Source organism: Sander lucioperca, chromosome 16 (genome assembly GCF_008315115.2).
Source record: "Sander lucioperca isolate FBNREF2018 chromosome 16, SLUC_FBN_1.2, whole genome shotgun sequence".
In the NCBI taxonomy this organism is placed as follows: Eukaryota; Metazoa; Chordata; class Actinopteri; order Perciformes; family Percidae; genus Sander; species Sander lucioperca.
The window spans coordinates 31,353,569-31,372,111 of NC_050188.1; the positions used below are offsets into that span (position 1 = coordinate 31,353,569).

The following is an 18,543-nucleotide window of genomic DNA, read 5'->3' on the forward strand; positions in this document are numbered from 1 at the left end:
TACCCTGCAGAGATCTGAGGAGCAATTAATCATAGTCCTCATAAATCCACCGGAGTTTAGAATTCCAACACAAAAAAGCGGAAGGTAACGGACATCCGGCCGAAATGAGTGAAATCCGACGGAATTTCATTCTGCAACGGAGCAATCCCAGAAGTGGAACCTCGTGGATATAGACTAACCAATCGGTGTCTGCGATGCTCCGCCCACAGCCTTCAGGTCACGTAACATACACCCTCTGGCCGCCATATTGGAGCAGTTGATCAACAATGTCAACGCTTTAACACAGTGTCTGGTATGCACACAAGCAGATACTGTATATATCCAGTAGAAGCCAGCACATTAAAAGGCGCTTTCACACCTGGAGTTTGGTAGACACGGTGCGATACGGGGGTGAAGTTGCAACGAGACCCCCGTTTTCAAGCCGACCAGAGTGCGGATGTTTGGTGCGCACCAGAGTTCAAATGAGCTCTCACATCTCCCCAAACGAACCGGACTATCAGACAAAACGTTGCAGGGTTCGGTTCAAACGGACCAAACTTCTCAGGTGTGAAAGCAACCATAGGATTAACATCGGTTACTACAGAAAGAGCTCTCTACAACCATCACGGACTGGTGCTTTAACCGGCTGGCTGTTTTTGCTTGTTAACAAATCCACAAACCAGCTGTCTTACTCTTGTTTTTCATTTGTCAAAATAACTTTATTTTGGAAACAAATTACACCGATCTTTTTTTTTTTTTTTTTTTTCCTTGGTGTCTTTATAGACACGGCCACCAGGAGTTGCTAAAGTCAAAGACTTTCAAAGCCTTAAGTCATATTTGGGCTCACAGAAATGTTCTCGACATGCAGTGCCAGATGTGGATGCTGAGATTTAGCTGTTGATGATTGGACTGTCAGAGGTACAGCTAGACACTGGATGAGGACATTTTCATTAAGGGCATTTAAGTTTGGTTTAAACTTAAATCTCCTCTGCTGATTATTCTATGCAGGTTACTTTGTTATTAATAACAACTTGTGATAGTCATATCAATAGAACAGGACATGCATTACAAGAAAAGAGGGAGAGAGGGGTGGTGGACATGAGAGAAGAGAGCGCTGGTTAATTCCAGTTAAGTGTAATCTGCTCTACAGTCCATTCATACAGTATGCAATTAACACCGGAACAGCAGGACTGGCTCCATTACTAATTTAGCAGTTCAATCACCATCATCTAGTTTCATCTGCAGATTAGAGCCCATCTGCCACAGCGTGTCGGAGAGCAGCAGCCGAGCTAAAGGCTAACACGCTAAAGATGAAAAGATAATCCACAATGGAGGTTTTGATCACATCAAACTTGAACTTCGGACATCAACATGATCCCAGAATGGGTTTCAACTACTGATGGTGACATCTATACAAGGACTACCAATAGCAGTCTGTAAAAAACAAAGTATAACACTTTCAATTACATTCATTTTTTTTGTACATTTACTGTTTTTTGTTCAATCAGGTATTTTTTTAATTAGTGTATTCCACTATTTTCCCTTTCTTAAAACCCCAGCAGCTTTCATTGTAAAACGCATCCAATATTTCTTGATTTCAGCCAATGGTAATACACTAGTTTGAAAACTGATGTTAAAAGCTTGAAAAGTCAAGCTTTTAACATCAATTTATACACGTCATCATGATTTTTATTTTTTAAAACCCTTGACTTGCAGACCTCACTGTCTAATTTCACCATATTTATATTAATTTAGAGATTATTTTCAATGTGGAGAACACCAGCCTGCTTCTGGCCAGACTACATTTTACAATCCTGTTTATTGATACTTTCAAATAAAGAAAGATCTTATTAATAAATATATTCCAATCGGCCCCAAAATGTCTCATGCTTGATAAGAGCTCAGGCCTGAGAACATCTACTGTACATGCCAAAATACTGACTCATAGTCCCAGCGATACCTTCAAATAAAGAAATATACTTTGATGTAAAGCACATTGTAACTGTTATTATTTTATAATTTACATTAGTAGCAGTAAAACATACATAGATAGATAGATAGATCGATAGATAGATAGATAGATAGATAGATAGATAGATAGATAGATAGATAGATACTTTATTCATCCCGAGGGAAATTTTAAAAGTAGTATTTCTTATAATTTTTAGGACGTGAAAAAGGACCTGATTTCTATTCTATTCTATTAAAAATAGCAACAGGCAACTTCATTGGTTTCGGTGTCGTACGCAGGTCAAAGGTATGGGGGGTGTAGGAGGGTTTGGTGTTGAGGCCGCAGGCAGCAGAGCAGCGGTGGAAGAAGTATTCAGGTCCTTCACTTGTGTAAAAAGTACTAATACCACACTGTAAAAATATTCTGTTACAAGTAAAAGCCCTGCATTGAAAATGTTACTTAAGTAACAGTATGTAAGTACCATCAGGAAAATGTACTTTTTTTTTTTTTTTTTATTAAAAGTAAGGTATTTTAGATACTGGAAACGATCCAAACACTTCTGTCAATCAACTAAGTAATTCAGGCCTGTATATTGTTGGGTAGTTTAATTTATGATAAAACATTGTATTTTATAAACTACATGTGTTTTTGTGTGCAAACATCTTAATTTGTAAAGTAACTAAAGCTGTCAGATGAATGTAGTGGAGTAAAAAGTACAATATTTCTCTCTGAAATGCAGCGTAGTAGAAGTAGAAAGTGGCATGAAAAGAAAAGACTCAAGTAAAGTACAAGTACCTCAAATTTGTACTTAAGTACAGTACTTGAGTAAATGTACTCGGTTACATCCACCACTGCAGCAGAGTGACATGTGCTGTCTCGCTCTCTGGCTTCATCCAGAGATCAGCGAGCCAAGAATGAGGCCCACTGAGATGAGTTGACCATAAAGAGGATTACCCTATAGACAGCGGACAATGTGTTCAAATTCAATTCAAAATGGCGGTGGAGGGGAAAATGCAAGTAGGTCTCTTTTTCTAAGTAGTGTCTTACACATTCCATAACAAGTGGATGCTGTAACTCTACGTATTCTCACTTCACTTCTCCCAACGAGCATCTCGACTCTGCCGTTTCCTACAGCAGTCACGGTGAAACTGTTTTTTTCACCACCAGGTGTCAGTATCGAGCCAGAGACTCTGAGCGGGGCAGCGGGTTCACATCATGCTGGATTTACCAACCAGCAGGAAAGATCAGGATTTAGTTTAACCCTTTGCGGTGCATTCACGTGAGAAAAAGCAGCTCGTAGGACTGAGCACAGAGACAGAATGATCGTATCTGAACCACAACGAGGAAATGAAAGAACATCTGATCAGAAAGCGGCTCTTCTGTGACTGTTTTATATTTAATAACACTTTGTTGAAAGACAACACATAATGTGGGTTGGCTGTCAATGTCTCCCCTTTCTGCATTAGCACTGCGTTTCTTTTCTGAATGTAACACTGTAGAACCAAGAATAACGAGTCCATTTTCAGTCGTACAGTATCTCTGCCCACCAGTCTTTATATCTGATATAACTTGATTTTTCTAAACGTTTCCTCTCTGGAATACATATGTTAGTTTGAGCAATCATCCAGCACCAGTCAGAACTGTACGGTGGCAGCATTTGTAAGATGATTTTTTTTTTTTTTTTTTTTTAGCTCCAGGCTCCGAGCCACAAATTATAAATAACTGCAGAGCTGCTGACCAATATATCGACCAAAACAGTAGTGGAAAGATTTCACATACTTGAGCACAACTAAACAGAAAGGAGACATGTTTGCAGTATGTATTTTTGACTTGTAAATTATTTTTTACCAGCAGAGAGAGCATAGATACCATCCAAACTCCCTCTCATTAACAAATGTAAGAATTCAGCTTTTAATGATGTACGGCCTCTTCTGTTGTTCTTCACAGAAACCCCCCAAAAAATGTCCTCAGCCATCAGAGACTTTGTGCAACCGTTTTATAAACCGGGAAATGTCAAGTCAGAGCAGCACGACTGACACTGATTTACTTGACTGCTGCTTTGAGCTGTCAGTGATTTTATGTTGAGCGTCAACCACAATACCACAACCAAATCCTCTGCAGGCTCTGAGAAGTCAGGCTGATGTTTCAATGGCAGGCAGGGGGTGCAACCATTTCAGGGGAAGTACATGTCCCCCGCCACCCCCTGAAAGCCAGCTGAAAACACTTGACTACACACTGAGCGAGCAGTGCTGGTACAACAGTGGGAAATTATTGGTATATACATTCGTGAGTGACTAAGTTCGAGTTCAAACTCATGTCAAACTAAAATGTTCTTTTCGGGATGATTGTGTTTACATCCAGTCGTAAGAAGTGGGGGGGGAAAAAGCTTGACTCCTTGTTTCTCCTCTGTGATTTTGATCTGCTCTATTTGCCTGTTAATATATTGGAGGTCTTCCTTCCATGCCTCTTAAATGTGTTATTTACTCATTTTATTACATTTTAATGTCCCTTAATTGTTCTACTTACTGTTTTTTGGGAGCTCTGAGCATAAGCTTTCCACACACTTGTATTTAAGACCTGTACATTTTGTGAAAATATATATCCACATTTACTACTTATATCTACCACTACTATTATCATCTACACTGTTTTCTCCCAGCTTAGAGCTCATATTTACATAACCGCCAGTGAGACATGAATGCATCATCCTACTGTAGTTGGTTTTGGGCCAAAGAGTGGAAAACTTTGTGGAGTATTTGGTTTGTTTGGGCTCACACTGCCCAGCTGCAATCAGACCAGGGCTTATAAACAAAAGACAAATGGACTCCCAAATACAGAAGCTTGTTGATTAGCCAGAGTGTTGTCAACCTGTCCTTCTGCAGAGTTTGACATTTTGGCAGAAGAGTCACAACCTGAATACTCATCTCTAGGAAGAGGCTTCACTTTCCGTGTCCAGCGTTCAAATGCTTCTGTTTGCTTCCAAATGACTGAACTCTGCAACCTGTAAATGAACTGCTGCAGAGCTCCAGCAGGAAAGTTACAGTATAATCGCTTATTAATTACCTCCGCCAAGGAGGTTATGTTTTCAGTTTGGTTTGTCAGCAGGATTACGGAAAAACTACTGGCCTGATTTTGATGAAATTTGGTGGAAGGGTGTAGCATGGGCCAAGGAAGAACCCATTAAATTATGGAATCGATCTGAATTACAGGGCGGATACAGTCATTATTTTTCAAGACCCAAAATGAATGCTAATGTTTCTCTGTGTCTGTTGAATGTGTAAATAAGCAACTGTTTGCTAACACTCTCAATCTATCAACTTTATTATGTGATGATATGTCAGTGTTATGCTGGCAGCTTGTTTTCCGCTGCCCCCAGGTGGCCCAAAAAAACTGATAATGCATCTCTTTTTTATGATTTGAGAATCATTGGATTTCTGGTTACCTTGTACGAGCACTGGATGGTTGTGATATTACGAGACCACGCGAGAATCGCGGGATCCTACGGAAGCCCAGAAAGGTAAGGTGGAAAAAAAGTTTTTTCGGGCATTGTTGGCTAAAACCTAAGTTTAAATCATACGTACGAGATAGTTTCTCCTACATACGCCTTAAACTTAGGTTTTGGCCATAAGTAGTGTCTCCTACGTAGGAGATAAATATCTCGTAAACACACGAAAATCCATCTTGTCTCTTCAAGTGATGCGTTAGTGTCCGAATAGCTGCAAAAAGAACCATTCAGCGTCCGGTAAAAAGCTGCTGGCAGCTACAGGCGTGGTTTAGGTGTTTACTATCGTGCTGAATAACAATGGCGGACATGATAGACAGATAGTTTGTCCAATTACCTGCCAGGTATTTTTTGAAAGTGCCTCGCCCTTTCCCAAACAGTTGCCAATGACGACTTCTCGGGTGGTTCTGTGTTAACAAACCATCTGGTGTGTCAGGTTAGATTTTTGGACTGATGGTTGGACAATTTGCAGTTGCATTTTACGGATCAAATAATCCCAAAAAAAAAGTCCATCCTTAGCCCTACATCCATCCTTGAAGCACACACTACGTTCAAATACACGTTTACGCGTTCATGATGATTTTATTAAATCATCATGAACCTCTTTGGATGTGTTGTTTACGACCCATAATGCAATGAACCCTATATCCTCCTCTTTATCTGTCTATACATCCTCTGGTCCATCTGTTTGTCCGTGAAGCAGCGACTCCATCAGATGAACTGCTGCTGACTATATCTGACTCTCTGGCAGCTGGACGGGGTTGATCCTGGATAAGTCTGGCCAAACCCCCCGTCCTAATGACAACCATTTTGGGCAAAAAGTTGAAAATGATCCAAGAACATGGCTCCCGCTGCTGCCGGGTAAACAACCGCCAAGCGCGGCTTCGCCTGGCTTCATTTCCTGTCTGTGAACAGGAGCCATTTGGACGAGGCAGCCGCTGACTCTCGGATTCTCTTTCTGCTTTCATTAATTTATCTGAGATTATGTGTTTCTCTCTTTCTGCATGTCGCTCTGCCTGTCAAGCTCTGCTTCTCCCTGTCTCATCTGTCCATCAGTCCACAGTCTGCGAAGTGCACCGCCTTGTATTTAATAATATTTTTGGGATTAAAGCAACTAATACTCAATTCTTTTGAATTTAAAATGGACAATTTTCAGGCCAGAAACATCACACTGAAACCAGTGTTTCCACCAGAACTGCAACACCAAAGTTCCTGCATTAACGTCAAGACTTTTTAAGGTCTTTGAAGGTCTCGTTCAGTGCAATTCAAGGACCCTAGGGTTTAAAATTAGAGCCTTCATTTCTTATTCATATTCCTGTCAAGTTACGAAAATCCTGGTTGAAATCCTTCATTTAAAATCAGCTGCTGTATCATCTAAAATCTCCATCACAGGATTGGCCTCAGAATGTGAAGCGTTGATCCTCGGATGAAGCGATCAGAAGCATACTGATGAATTTGGGCAATGTATTGTAACTTGAGAACAGAAACTTTTACAAAAAAAACAACCCTTTTCAAGGTCCAACAGAGGTTGATAGAAGAAACTGTAAATTTGCTCCAGTGTTCACAAAGCATGCCGGGAAGAAACCAGCTGTAGTGGGCAGAGACGCCCACAGAGGCAGAAAATAGACAGGTTGAGGTTGGGGAGTCAGGTGAGCAACTCTTCCTCTTGACTAATCGCGTACTTGATCTAACTATACCTTCACTTGATCCACCTACACATGAAACCAACCGCTGAACGCAACAAACCCACTGCTGCTCTCCGGAGGGGCTCGTGGAAAAGGCATTTTGGGAAATGTAGGAACCTTAACAAAAACTGAAGTGGAAGTGGGCGAAATGGGCGAAACTAAAGACGTAACTGAAGCACAAAAGCCTCTCCAAATACACTGAGCTTCACAGGCTCGTCGTCGTCATCGCCCTTAAGCAGGACAGAGCGTTTCGCTTTGAACTCCGTTTAAGCCTTTTTCCTGTTTCAGTATCTCCTTATGTAATAAGGGAAACAATAAAGGAGACAATGGTTATAATTATGCTAATTGTACAAGGATGGAGGTGACAATTAACTTCTATTGTGATTACTGTAATTTTTTTTGTGGTTTTAAAGTCTGTCAGTCCATTCGCTTTTAAATAGAATCTGAGTTGCTTTGTTTCATGCTTTACTGCAACAATACATTTAGTGATACAAACACTACTTTTGTGAGAGAATCAGAATCGGAATTGGAAAAGATGTATTGCCAGGTCAGTAGCACTTACTAAGAATCTGCTTTGGTTTGGTGCATACATATAAACATATTTAAACAAAAAAATGTTAACACTTTTTTGCTTTTCATGACAAAGATCATTAAATATTTTTGTTGGGTGTCCCAGTATACCTTTGTTGTCTAAGGTGCGTGCCATGTAATCATATCATGCACCTTGATCTCTTTCCACGTATCCCGGCGGTCTCTACTGTCAACTTGAGCTGCAAGGATTAATCGACAAATCGATTTGTTGTGAAATATTAAATTAATCAGGCGCCTGGGTAGCTCACCTGGTAGAGCAGACGTCCATAGAGGTTTACTCCTCGACGCAGCGGCCGCAGGTTTATTATCTGATTCCAGCTTCTTGCATTTATTGAACTTAAAAAAAAAAAAAAAAAACTGAAACAACAATGAAAACACCTTGAACTGTGAAATTTCCCTTTAAACTTTTCTCGATTACATTGTTTTTGTGCAATCGCGATCAACATTTGATTAATTGCACAGCCCTATAACTAATAAAAGTAGTCGATATACTTGCTTTTAACTACGCGTTTGCGTATGTAAGATGGCTGCCACGCGTATCCTGCGTTCCTTTGGAGGGTAGGTTGTGCACGTCTTCAGAAATTAACACTACGCGTCTGCAAGATGCAATTCAGCATATGAACATGGGGGCAGTATATCATCTGACAGGCAGGTCAGCAGCTGTTCCACACTCCAGCCCAGGAGCTGGCTTCTGGTGTCAGCCGGGGATGATATGGCCCAAAACTACCCCTTAGTGGATACATGTTTAATTCTCCAGGTACACGCAAAGTACACATTCAGGGCAAGTATGTGAACAATGCCGTTGGCACCGCCACCGCTTGTCTACGCGTATGCATTGTTAAAAAGCTAGTATATCTGGGCCTTTAGCAGCAGCAGAACGAAATGTCCACTCAGTAGCCTCCGCAGCAGTCCTAATATCACTACTAATAGAGCAGTCTTAGCAGCAGCAGTGTTATTAGCTAGCATCCATAGCAGTCCTAATATCACTACTAACAGAAGCAGTCTTAGCAGCAGTGTTATTAGCTAGCATCCATAGCAGTCCTATTTTCACTACTAACAGAAGCAGTCTTAGCAGCAGTGTTATTAGCTAGCATCCATAGCAGTCCTATTTTCACTACTAACAGAAGCAGTCTTAGCAACAGCAGTGTTATTAGCTAGCATCCATAGCAGTCCTATTTTCACTACTAACAGAAGCAGTCTTAGCAGCAGTGTTATTAGCTAGCATCCATAGCAGTCCTATTTTCACTACTAACAGAAGCAGTCTTAGCAGCAGCAGTGTTATTAGCTAGCACCCGCAGCAGTCATCAGATAAACAGTCCGAGCAGCTCTTCATTTCCTGTTCAGTCCACTTTGGACGACAGGCAGACAAACTGTGAGCTCTGCCAGCAGCTGTTGGTGCCAAACACCAAAAACATGGTCTGGGAATTCAATACACACATGGAATGTGATATAGGAAGTGTGTTGCATAAAGAGGGCTCCCCTCCCTGTAATGTAAACAATGCAGCTATGTTTGGCTTCTTCCTCTCTCAAACACACCAACTGGGAGCTTTAATCAGATGTAGACAAACAACACAACACTCCTTCGGGGCTGCAACTAACAACTATTCTCATTATTGATTGATCTGTCGATTATGTTTTTGATTAGGCTAAGTGCTTGATCTATTTTTATGAAGCCCCAAAATGGCAAATAGCTTGTAAAATATCCTAAAATATTTAATATTCACAGATGTATGAAGATGCAAAGAACAAATGCAAAACAAAATAGTAAAACAGTTGTTGAATAATCGGCTGTTCACTTACACACACAAACAAACACACACGCACACACGCACACAAACACGCACACACACACACCCTAACACTGCTTTCTGCATCGTAATTTGGGATTTTTAATAGTTTTGATTTTATTTATAGTTTTATTATAGTTATCTATTTCAAATTGACGTTAGTTTTACTACTTTAGTACTTTATCTTTTCAAAACTATTGATTGTGTTTTATCTAGTTTGTATAGAGTGACTTGTATATTTTAAAAATGTACTAATGAAGCACACATTTCTAAAATGCAAATGACATATTTTCATTAGTGTTCAAACAAAAGAAAAAGCACATCTAATCAGTGTTGAATTAAAATAAAAACAGTCTTTGCCCCAAACTTTATTAATACCATTTCTTTTTTGTAAGAACACAATGATAATTTTATTATTATTACATTTTCTATCTCAGTTTAAATCTTTAACATCTGGATTTGGTATCAGGTCATGTTTTCACTGTCAGACTCTTGACTACACATGTACTGTACACACCCAGCAGCAGGCTTGGACCCGCCTCAGCACACACAAACAAACACACAGCCAGGCACGTGCACGTTCATATGAGCGTGCAAGAATGGACACGCACGCACGCACGCACGCACGCACGCACGCACGCACACACACACACACACAAGAAATAATCCAGTCCAGGTGACACACCCCAGGAGTCTTGTTCCTTATGTCAACAAACTGACTTAAATCACTGCTCCCTCTTTGCCAATAGTCAGATCAGATTATGAGACACTGGACTCATGATGTGACATATAGTGTGAGATTTTTTTTTTTACTGTATAACTGCATCCAAACGTCAGTATTTTGTTCATGTTGGGGATAAATTCAGGCTCTAACTGTTCTCCACACTGACACTGCTCTCCTTTACAAAATACTACTACCATACAGCAAAGCTTTTTCTGCTTTTCAAATGTTTGAAATACATGAAGGAAAAACCCTTAAGGGTACGGGGTTCCATTTGTGCAGCTGTGTTGAAAAAAAAAAAGCTTTTGACTTTCCAACAGAATATTGATAATGAATTCAAAGAGAAGATCCGTGCCGAGTGAGCCTGTCCTCATTAGAAATACAACAGTATTAATGCTGTTTGTTCAAACGCCATAATGTTCATGTTTTCCTGACAAGCGACCTCTTGTGCAAATAATAACTCTGTAAGAAGCAAAGTCTTAAGCAGAGTGACATAACAACGCTACAAAACCTCTTAGGGTGGAGGTTAAAGCTTCTGACTTTGACATGTTGCTTTCTTTTAACCGTGATCATAATCTCTCCAACCTTAACCAGGTTAGGGCTGCAACTAACGATTATTTTCATTATTGATTCATCTGCCGATTATTTTCTAGATTAATCCATTAATTCGGTTCATAAAATGTCAGAAAACTAAACGAAAGTCCAAGGTGATGTCTTTAAGTGTCTTGTTTTGTCAGTCCAAAACCCAATTACATTTAGTTTAACATAATATAATGCAAAGAAAAGCCAGAAATCTCCATATTTGAGAGGCATAAAGTAGCATTTTCTGTCATTTTTGCATGAAATATTTGTTAAACGATTAATCGATTATCCAAACTCTGCATAGATGAGTGCACAGCGAATGATAAGTGTTATCAAATGATGAGACTGTAGCTAAGTTTCCATCCACTGACAATCGAACATTCTGAAGTTCGGTATAAAAAAAAAAACTCGTGTGAATAAAGCCGGCGAAAGTGTGTTTCCATCCAACGGCTTTAAAGCGAATGCGTAATGACGTCACATGCTGTTTTGTGGTCAAATTGGTATATCAAATTGATTTGAGACATTTTATGGTGTTTCCATTAATTTTCGCACTGAATCGCACAACATTCAAGCAAACATAAGCGAACAAAGTTTTGCCAGACAAAAGAGATCGCGCCGTCTACCTACATATGACTAATAATTGCAGAAGTTGTAATAGTGCTTATGTGCCAGCTGATAGCGACATATCAAGCTATAATAAGAAAACAACGACGGTATCAACACATTGCTATGATGATGCAGATGCAGATGCAGATGCGCGTAAATGCCCGATGACAACGGAGGCGGCCTGTGGTGTTCTGGAAGATCGTGGTTTAGAGACACTTCACGGAAACCCTTTGGTTGAAGCATTTTCGGATTCGACCTGTTGTGTAATTTTACTGGCCCGTCCCTTGACCCAGATACGCCATGGCCCTCCGGTTCCAACCGAGAAGCGTGTCGCCATTGCGCTCTACAAACTGGCTACACGCGCAGAGTACAGAGTGGTAGGCAAACGTTTGGGTCAGCAAGACCAACGTGACATCATGATTTCGCATTAACATAAACGCCACTTTGGTGTGTTATCTGTACGCATTTTGAGCTATCCGCGTACATGTCTACGCCGTATACAGAGGACGGGTTGGGTTTAGGAAAAGAAGAACGGGACGGGTGGGTTTAGGAAAACAATAACGGGACGCAGGACAACAACGGCACGGTCGGGTTTAAGAAAAGAAGAACGGGACGGTTGGGTTTAGGAAACGTGACACGCGGGACACAATCCCCGGTCTCCTGGGTGAAAGTCCTATGTTGTTTGACCCATGCACCACCCTAACCAACCTCCCTATGAGGATTTTTGGGCTTTCATACTACTCGCTATGGCGTGAATTGACATGCAATCAAAAAGTAATGTAAGTCAATGGAGGCCAAATGGCGTTGATAAACATGCTAAAAAGAAATTATGCGTCTTGATAACACGGCAAAATGGCATACGAATTGGCGTGTCATACATACGGCACTTATTGAGATCAGTCTGAGACCACTGTGTGTTTACGCCATGTGCAATGCCATATGAACGAGGATGACGTGAAGGTATATACCTACCTGGAGTGGATATGGCACATGAGATCTTGCTGCGTAACTATAGCGCGCAACTTGTGCCACAGGTGTATGGGGCGCAATAGACGGGACTCACTCAGTGATTTTGTCAATAGAAAGGGCTGGCTATCAATCGTACTACAGGCTGTAGTAGACGATCGTTGCATGGTTGGTGGGACATTTGCGTCGGCACTCCCGGCAGTGCGCATTGGGCGCGCGGGCTTCACCACTTCTGACCAGTACAGGTGTGTCTATTTAAACATAAAATGACCTCAAACTTAATCGCAATTCATTATTTATTCAGCAAATAACGTTTCCATCACGGCTTATACGTTTATCGCATAAGCCGTATATCGATCAAGAGAAAATCAGATGAGACCGAACGTATAAACTTTGAGTCGAAATCCATGAAATTCAATCGAGTTTCCATAAGGCATTTTTTATTCAGTATCACATAATTTGCATAAAAGCGTGTGGATGGAAACATAGCTACTGCGTTGCTGCAAACCAATTGTGTGTTTTGTTGTTTGTTTGTTTTTTTCATGCAGTGCTATTGTAAGTCTGGACATGACCTTAAAGTGAAACACACATTAGCATCGCGTGTTTCACTTACACGCACTTGATGCATAATACAGCAGCTGGGATCTGGCGATTCGAGAAGCGAAAACAATAAAAAAAAAAAATCCAAAACAATGTACATCATTACTGGAAAATAAGGACGATGGTTTGTTGATGCACGCTGGTGTATTCTGCTTTTATAACCACAACGGTAGCAGATCAAAAGAAAAGCTAGTCCTGTATGACTCATTTTTAAAAGGTCAAATGTGTTTTGAAAGGTACTTACAAATAATCATATTGGGAGGCAATACCACACTATTTTATTTTGTGGTTTTGATTCTGAACTGAATGGTTTGTGGCTCGTCTAGATGTATTCTGTGGCAGAGGAGGAGCGTGCTGCTACTGTATGGTAAATCTACAGTTATTAGACATTAAGTAGAGTGTCTTTGCTCAATAGTATATATACTGCTACACAAAGACCTGCTTTAAAATTCAATTAAAATTCTCCTTCTGGCTCACTGTTTATTCTGCCGTGCTCGTGATTTTATTTTGCTTCGTCCTGTGTTTATTCCCTCTGTAATCTCCAGTTTCTTTCCTTATCTATCTCTCTCTCTCTTTATCTCCCTGCACTTTCCCCCAGCCCCTTTCCTCCCCTCCCCTCCCTCTCTCTTTTTCTCTTGCATGCTGTCTCTCTCTTGCTCCGATGCTTTCTGCAGTGGCACGTGACGTGGAGGCCGCACATGGCCCGAGCGTGTGAGAGACAGCGAGAGAGTGAGAGAGAGAGAGAGATTTCAAAACCTGCAAAGCGAACACTCTCGAGTTGCTCTCCCCCTCCAGCACTGCTCTCTCTCTCTCTCTCTCTCTCTCTCTCTCTCTCTCTCTCTCTCTCTCGCTCTGTGCACTTTTATAGAGTGCAGAGTCAGTGTCTTGGTTAACCCTTCCCTCTCCAGGATTAATCACAGCCCTGAATGTTAAATCACTGACTGCCTCTGCATGGCATTATCCTGCACTCTCCTCTTTTAAAGAGACAGCAGTTCACTTTGATTCTTAAACAATGCACGGCCAGATTGATCCTTTAATACCTGAATTTAACTCTTAATGTACTGTATATCTCGTCTCACTGGTTGATGAATCGCTGGTATTTGGTTTCTGTGGTTAAATGCTGGGGAAGTCATGCACCATATGTCATTCGTGAGGCCAAGGACGGTTTAGTCAGTGCTCAGATTGTTTGTCTGCAAGAGAAAGTGATTGCAGTAGTTTTGACTGCTGACCTTTTCTACGTAATTCATTTTGACATACATTTTCCTCTCAGTGGTGAAAACAAAGAAATGCCAAAGATCAAATATATTTATTTGGACTGTGCTCAACTCAAGAAATTCTCAGTCGACTAACGCTCACATGATTTTGTCGACTAATCAATTAGTTGATTTAATGGACAGATGTGTAAAGATGAGTTTCTCTACAAAAAATCATACAAAAGCACCACTTTAAATCTTGTGTTTACCAGAGATGTGCTCATAAGTTTCCTGGAAATAAGTCATTCAGCATGAAAAAAAACATCAACTGACTAAATAAATCTTAGTCGACTGAGACCAAAATGACCGATTAGTCGACTAAGACAGGGCAGCCCTAATATCTATATTTATTTTGAAGAATGTAAAAGAGCAGCTCATCGGCCATAAATACTGTTGTATGAAGAGTCTACAGCCATCTGTGATACTGTACCTGAACTAAACACTGGTATGTTAAACATGTTAGCTTAGCGTGTTAACATGCTAACGCTAATTACAGTAGCACTAAACAGATAGTACAGCTGAGGCACTAGATGACAAGTAAAGGGAATCAAAATTATTACAATTCATCCTCTGGGGAATGATGAATGTGTGCTCGGATAGTCACAGCAATCTATTTAATAGTTGTCGAGATATTTTAATAAAAAAAACACAAATGTCAACCTCAGGGTGGCGCTAGACGAAAAGTCACAGGATAGCCAAACTCATTACAATACATCCTCTGGGAACCATGAATGACTGTGTGAAATATTGTGCCTAACAATCAAGTGGATGTTGAGATATTTAACAGGATTAAGTAAAAACGTTGACCTGCTGGTGGCGCTGGAGGAAAAGTCAGAGGATAACTAAAGTCAAAGTGATTGTGTTTGTTCAAAGTCGGAGACAACTGGAGGGCGAAGAGATATCTGACAGCCCATTCTTCTGAAGATCAAACTGAAAATATTTTTAAAAATGAGGCCTAAAATCTTAATAGGTCAAATGTAAATGTCAGTTTAAAGAGCCGGTTCTTGCGTGTCAACTCTGGTTTGTTTAGGGGTCAGAGCCCGTATTCCACTATGTTTGTTTTTTTATCTGTCCTTCCCTCTTTCACCGTCAGTCTCTACGCGTGTCAGTCTGTCAGCAGGATTTTAAAAAAACTGCACATTTTCCCATGAAGTTTGGTGGACAGATCAGGGCAAAAGAAACTGATTAGATCTGGGGGTGGTTATTCCGATTTGGGATTACTCTCTCCAGGTGCCCTTTGCTTTATTTTACGTGCAGAAATCTCTTGTGTTCTCTCTGTTCTACAGTTTAATAAGTAATCACTGTTAAAGGCTGCCTTTGTAGCTATGGTAAATACGTGCAGCAGATGCTTCCTTCCACAACACATCGCAGTTCAATGAGTTCATGCGTCCTGCAGCCGGCTCAAGGGAATATGAGGCTTCAAAATCTGCGTTTGATTAGGAAGGTTTCTGACGGAGAGAAGTGACCTGGAAGTGTCCAAGCTGCAGCCTCATAACAGCTTATTTGAACTACAAGTTGAGGGGATTTGTGTTTTACTTTAAGGACTTTTTTCTGAAGGGGAAACAAAAAACTGCTCTAGTAAGGGAAAAATAAGACAAAATGGCTTCACTGGTTGAAGCTCAGTGGGCCTTTGCTTTGTTAATGAGCATCGTTAGTAAGTGGGACGATTGGATCAGGCTTCAATCGGATACATTCTCTCCTTTACTAACTACAATATCAACATGAACAGATTGGACAAATGGGGTTCCCGATTTATATACTGGGAAAACATGTTCTGCTGTTCTGGAAATGTCGGATTTCTTCTGAATCATCCAGCAAAATTACTTTCTGAACAATACTGATCATGTTTCAATGTATAGATAAAACAACAATTTTAAATACCTGTTCATCAGTAGAAAAAAAACTGATGAAAAAACAGGACTTTACAAATAATAAATCTGGGTTTCTTAAAGGGGCGCTATGCAGTTTTGGCCATTTCTTCACTGTTTTCTCGCTTTTTGCTCGCAGGTTTCTCTATAGAGCTCCCCCTACAGCTTCAGAATTTCCTCTTTCTCTGTTCCTCCGACAATGCTTTCCTAGCTTTCTGCTTCTTTTTTGCCGGCTCAGCCATGACGACAGTGTGAAAAACTCCATCGCTACCTTGTTTTTGCTAGCCGGTTCCTGAATGGGCGTATGTGCGCAGTGCCGGGAAGCAATTCGTTACATTGCGAGACCTGATATCACGCGATACTTCCTGATGCAGAGGCCGGCGAGGTGGTTTTTCCACTCAAAGGCGCTAGGTGGAAGCGAAATGACCACCATTCACCCCGGAAAAAGTCATATAACCATTCCAATGTCTCTGAAGCTGTTCAGTTAAGGTAAATTAAGCTAAAAAAAAAACGGCATAGTTCCCCTTTAAAATACCACTTGCAGCATTTACAGTACATCACATACTTGAGAGACATGGCTTATTAGTATTTTCTGTTTTTCTTGTGTAGCATTAGCTTAACAGACTGTGATTGCCACAAGAGGACTTTGTTTACTGTAAACTGTGGTGACGGAGGGTTTCTTGCAGTGGAAAACAACTTTAGGATGTGTGAGGATAAAATCAAATCCAGGTGAACATGGGTTTAAACCATTCTGGATTACAGCATAAAATCCAAGTATATTCAATTTAAAATCTGGTGACAATGAAACGCTATATTGGGAACGTTTGGGGGGTTTTGAGAGACAGCGAATGACATCTGACAAGCACTGTTTGGCTAAAATCTTGAAGCAAAGCTCGCCAGGTGTAGCCTGGTTTTGTGAGGTGAGGAAAAGCAGAAAGAAAAGGAAAACCAACATTATTTTGGGGAGTATTTGTGTCCAGCTCCACCACAGCTGTTTAATCTATGCAGCGTTCCGTTTGAATCCTCGCAGATGTAAATGTTTAGCATTTATGGCATTTTAAGCAACAAAAGAGTAAAAAATGAACCTTATAAAACCACAGCTGCATCCATTTTTTGTTGTGTTCTCCCTCCCTCGGAGCTCTATTCTGCCCTGAATAAATTCAAATCAAACCAAACATGCGCATGTGGATCAGATAATTTATATGATATTGTTTTTTTTAATATATTTTCCATCTATTCTCTGGTTGAATTTCTCTCTCTCTCTGTCTCTCTGCAGCTCTGTAGTAACACTTCAGCTCCACAGCGACCTGAGGGATTTCTGGCTGAATGCATCATGCTCAGCCCAGTCACGTGTTTATAATTCAGAATAAAGAGGACACACACACACACACACACACACACACACACACACACACACACACACATGCTCAGAGCCTCGCAGCAGTATGAAGTGGCATTCGCTCCACTGTAGCTCTGCTGCATCTTTTTCATGCATCTCTCTTCTGTCTGTGTCTCATTTTCAAATCGCTTTGTTGCTATTTTTTCTTTCAGTTTCTCCGCAGCTCGTTCTCACAGTGAAACATCTCATCTCGCATTGTGTATGACGCAATGTTCACAACACAGACAAACATATGAAGTACGGAGCTGATTATCACTACATGATAAAAACAGACCCACAGAAGTGGCCCATTCAGGGAACCATTTTCTAAACAACAAAGCAAAGCAGAGGCTGGTTAACTTAAAATGAACCTCTTAAAATCTGAAGTGCTTCAACGAACTGTTGAAACAAGCAGACACAAACAAACATGTCATGTTATTCTTATCCCCCGTATTGATGCCATATTTGTAGTTTGGCGTGTCCACCTTAAGCTAGCTAGCTAGTGTTTTAAAGCTAATCAATATTTTTACATCATCAATGTATCAAGTGACAATCAATAGTGTGAAAGGTGTTGCTCGCGGTGATGAACCCACAGAGAGTAATTAACCAACTCTGTAGCATTTTAGCATCTTTCAGCTCATTGTTTTGGTTCACTCTCCGGGCTCTCATTGGTGCTGTTTCCAACAGCAACAGGAAACAGTTTTCAGTTCCAGCTCTAAAAAACACACCGTTTGCTACCTGCTCAGCACCAAACAGCAGACAGACAAAGTTAGCAACTAGCCGGTGAACAAAGTGGAGCATTAAGCAGCTAAAGAAACAGATACTTCCTTCAGGAGTTAGCCAAGACCAAAATGGACTTACATTCCCCCCCGGGTGGCCAGAAACACGACTCCAAATGAATGCTAACGTTGTGCAAATAGCAACTGTTTGCTAACATATTCACTACTTTATTAGTCAATGTTGTGTTTACAGTTTGACCCCAAGTGGCCAAAAAAATCAATTAATGCAGGTTTAACTACACTTCATGCTGGCAGGTTACAGAACGAGCAGCAAGGAAAGGAAATCAATCGCTTC

The 18,543-nt window shown here is 40.7% G+C and overlaps 1 protein-coding gene across 3 annotated transcripts in view; it reads right to left on the minus strand.

Annotated features, from left to right (window-relative positions):
* The window catches only part of dbpa (D site albumin promoter binding protein a), a 41,487-nt gene that overhangs the window by 8,248 nt on the left and 14,696 nt on the right, over positions 1-18,543 (minus strand). The window lies entirely within an intron of this gene.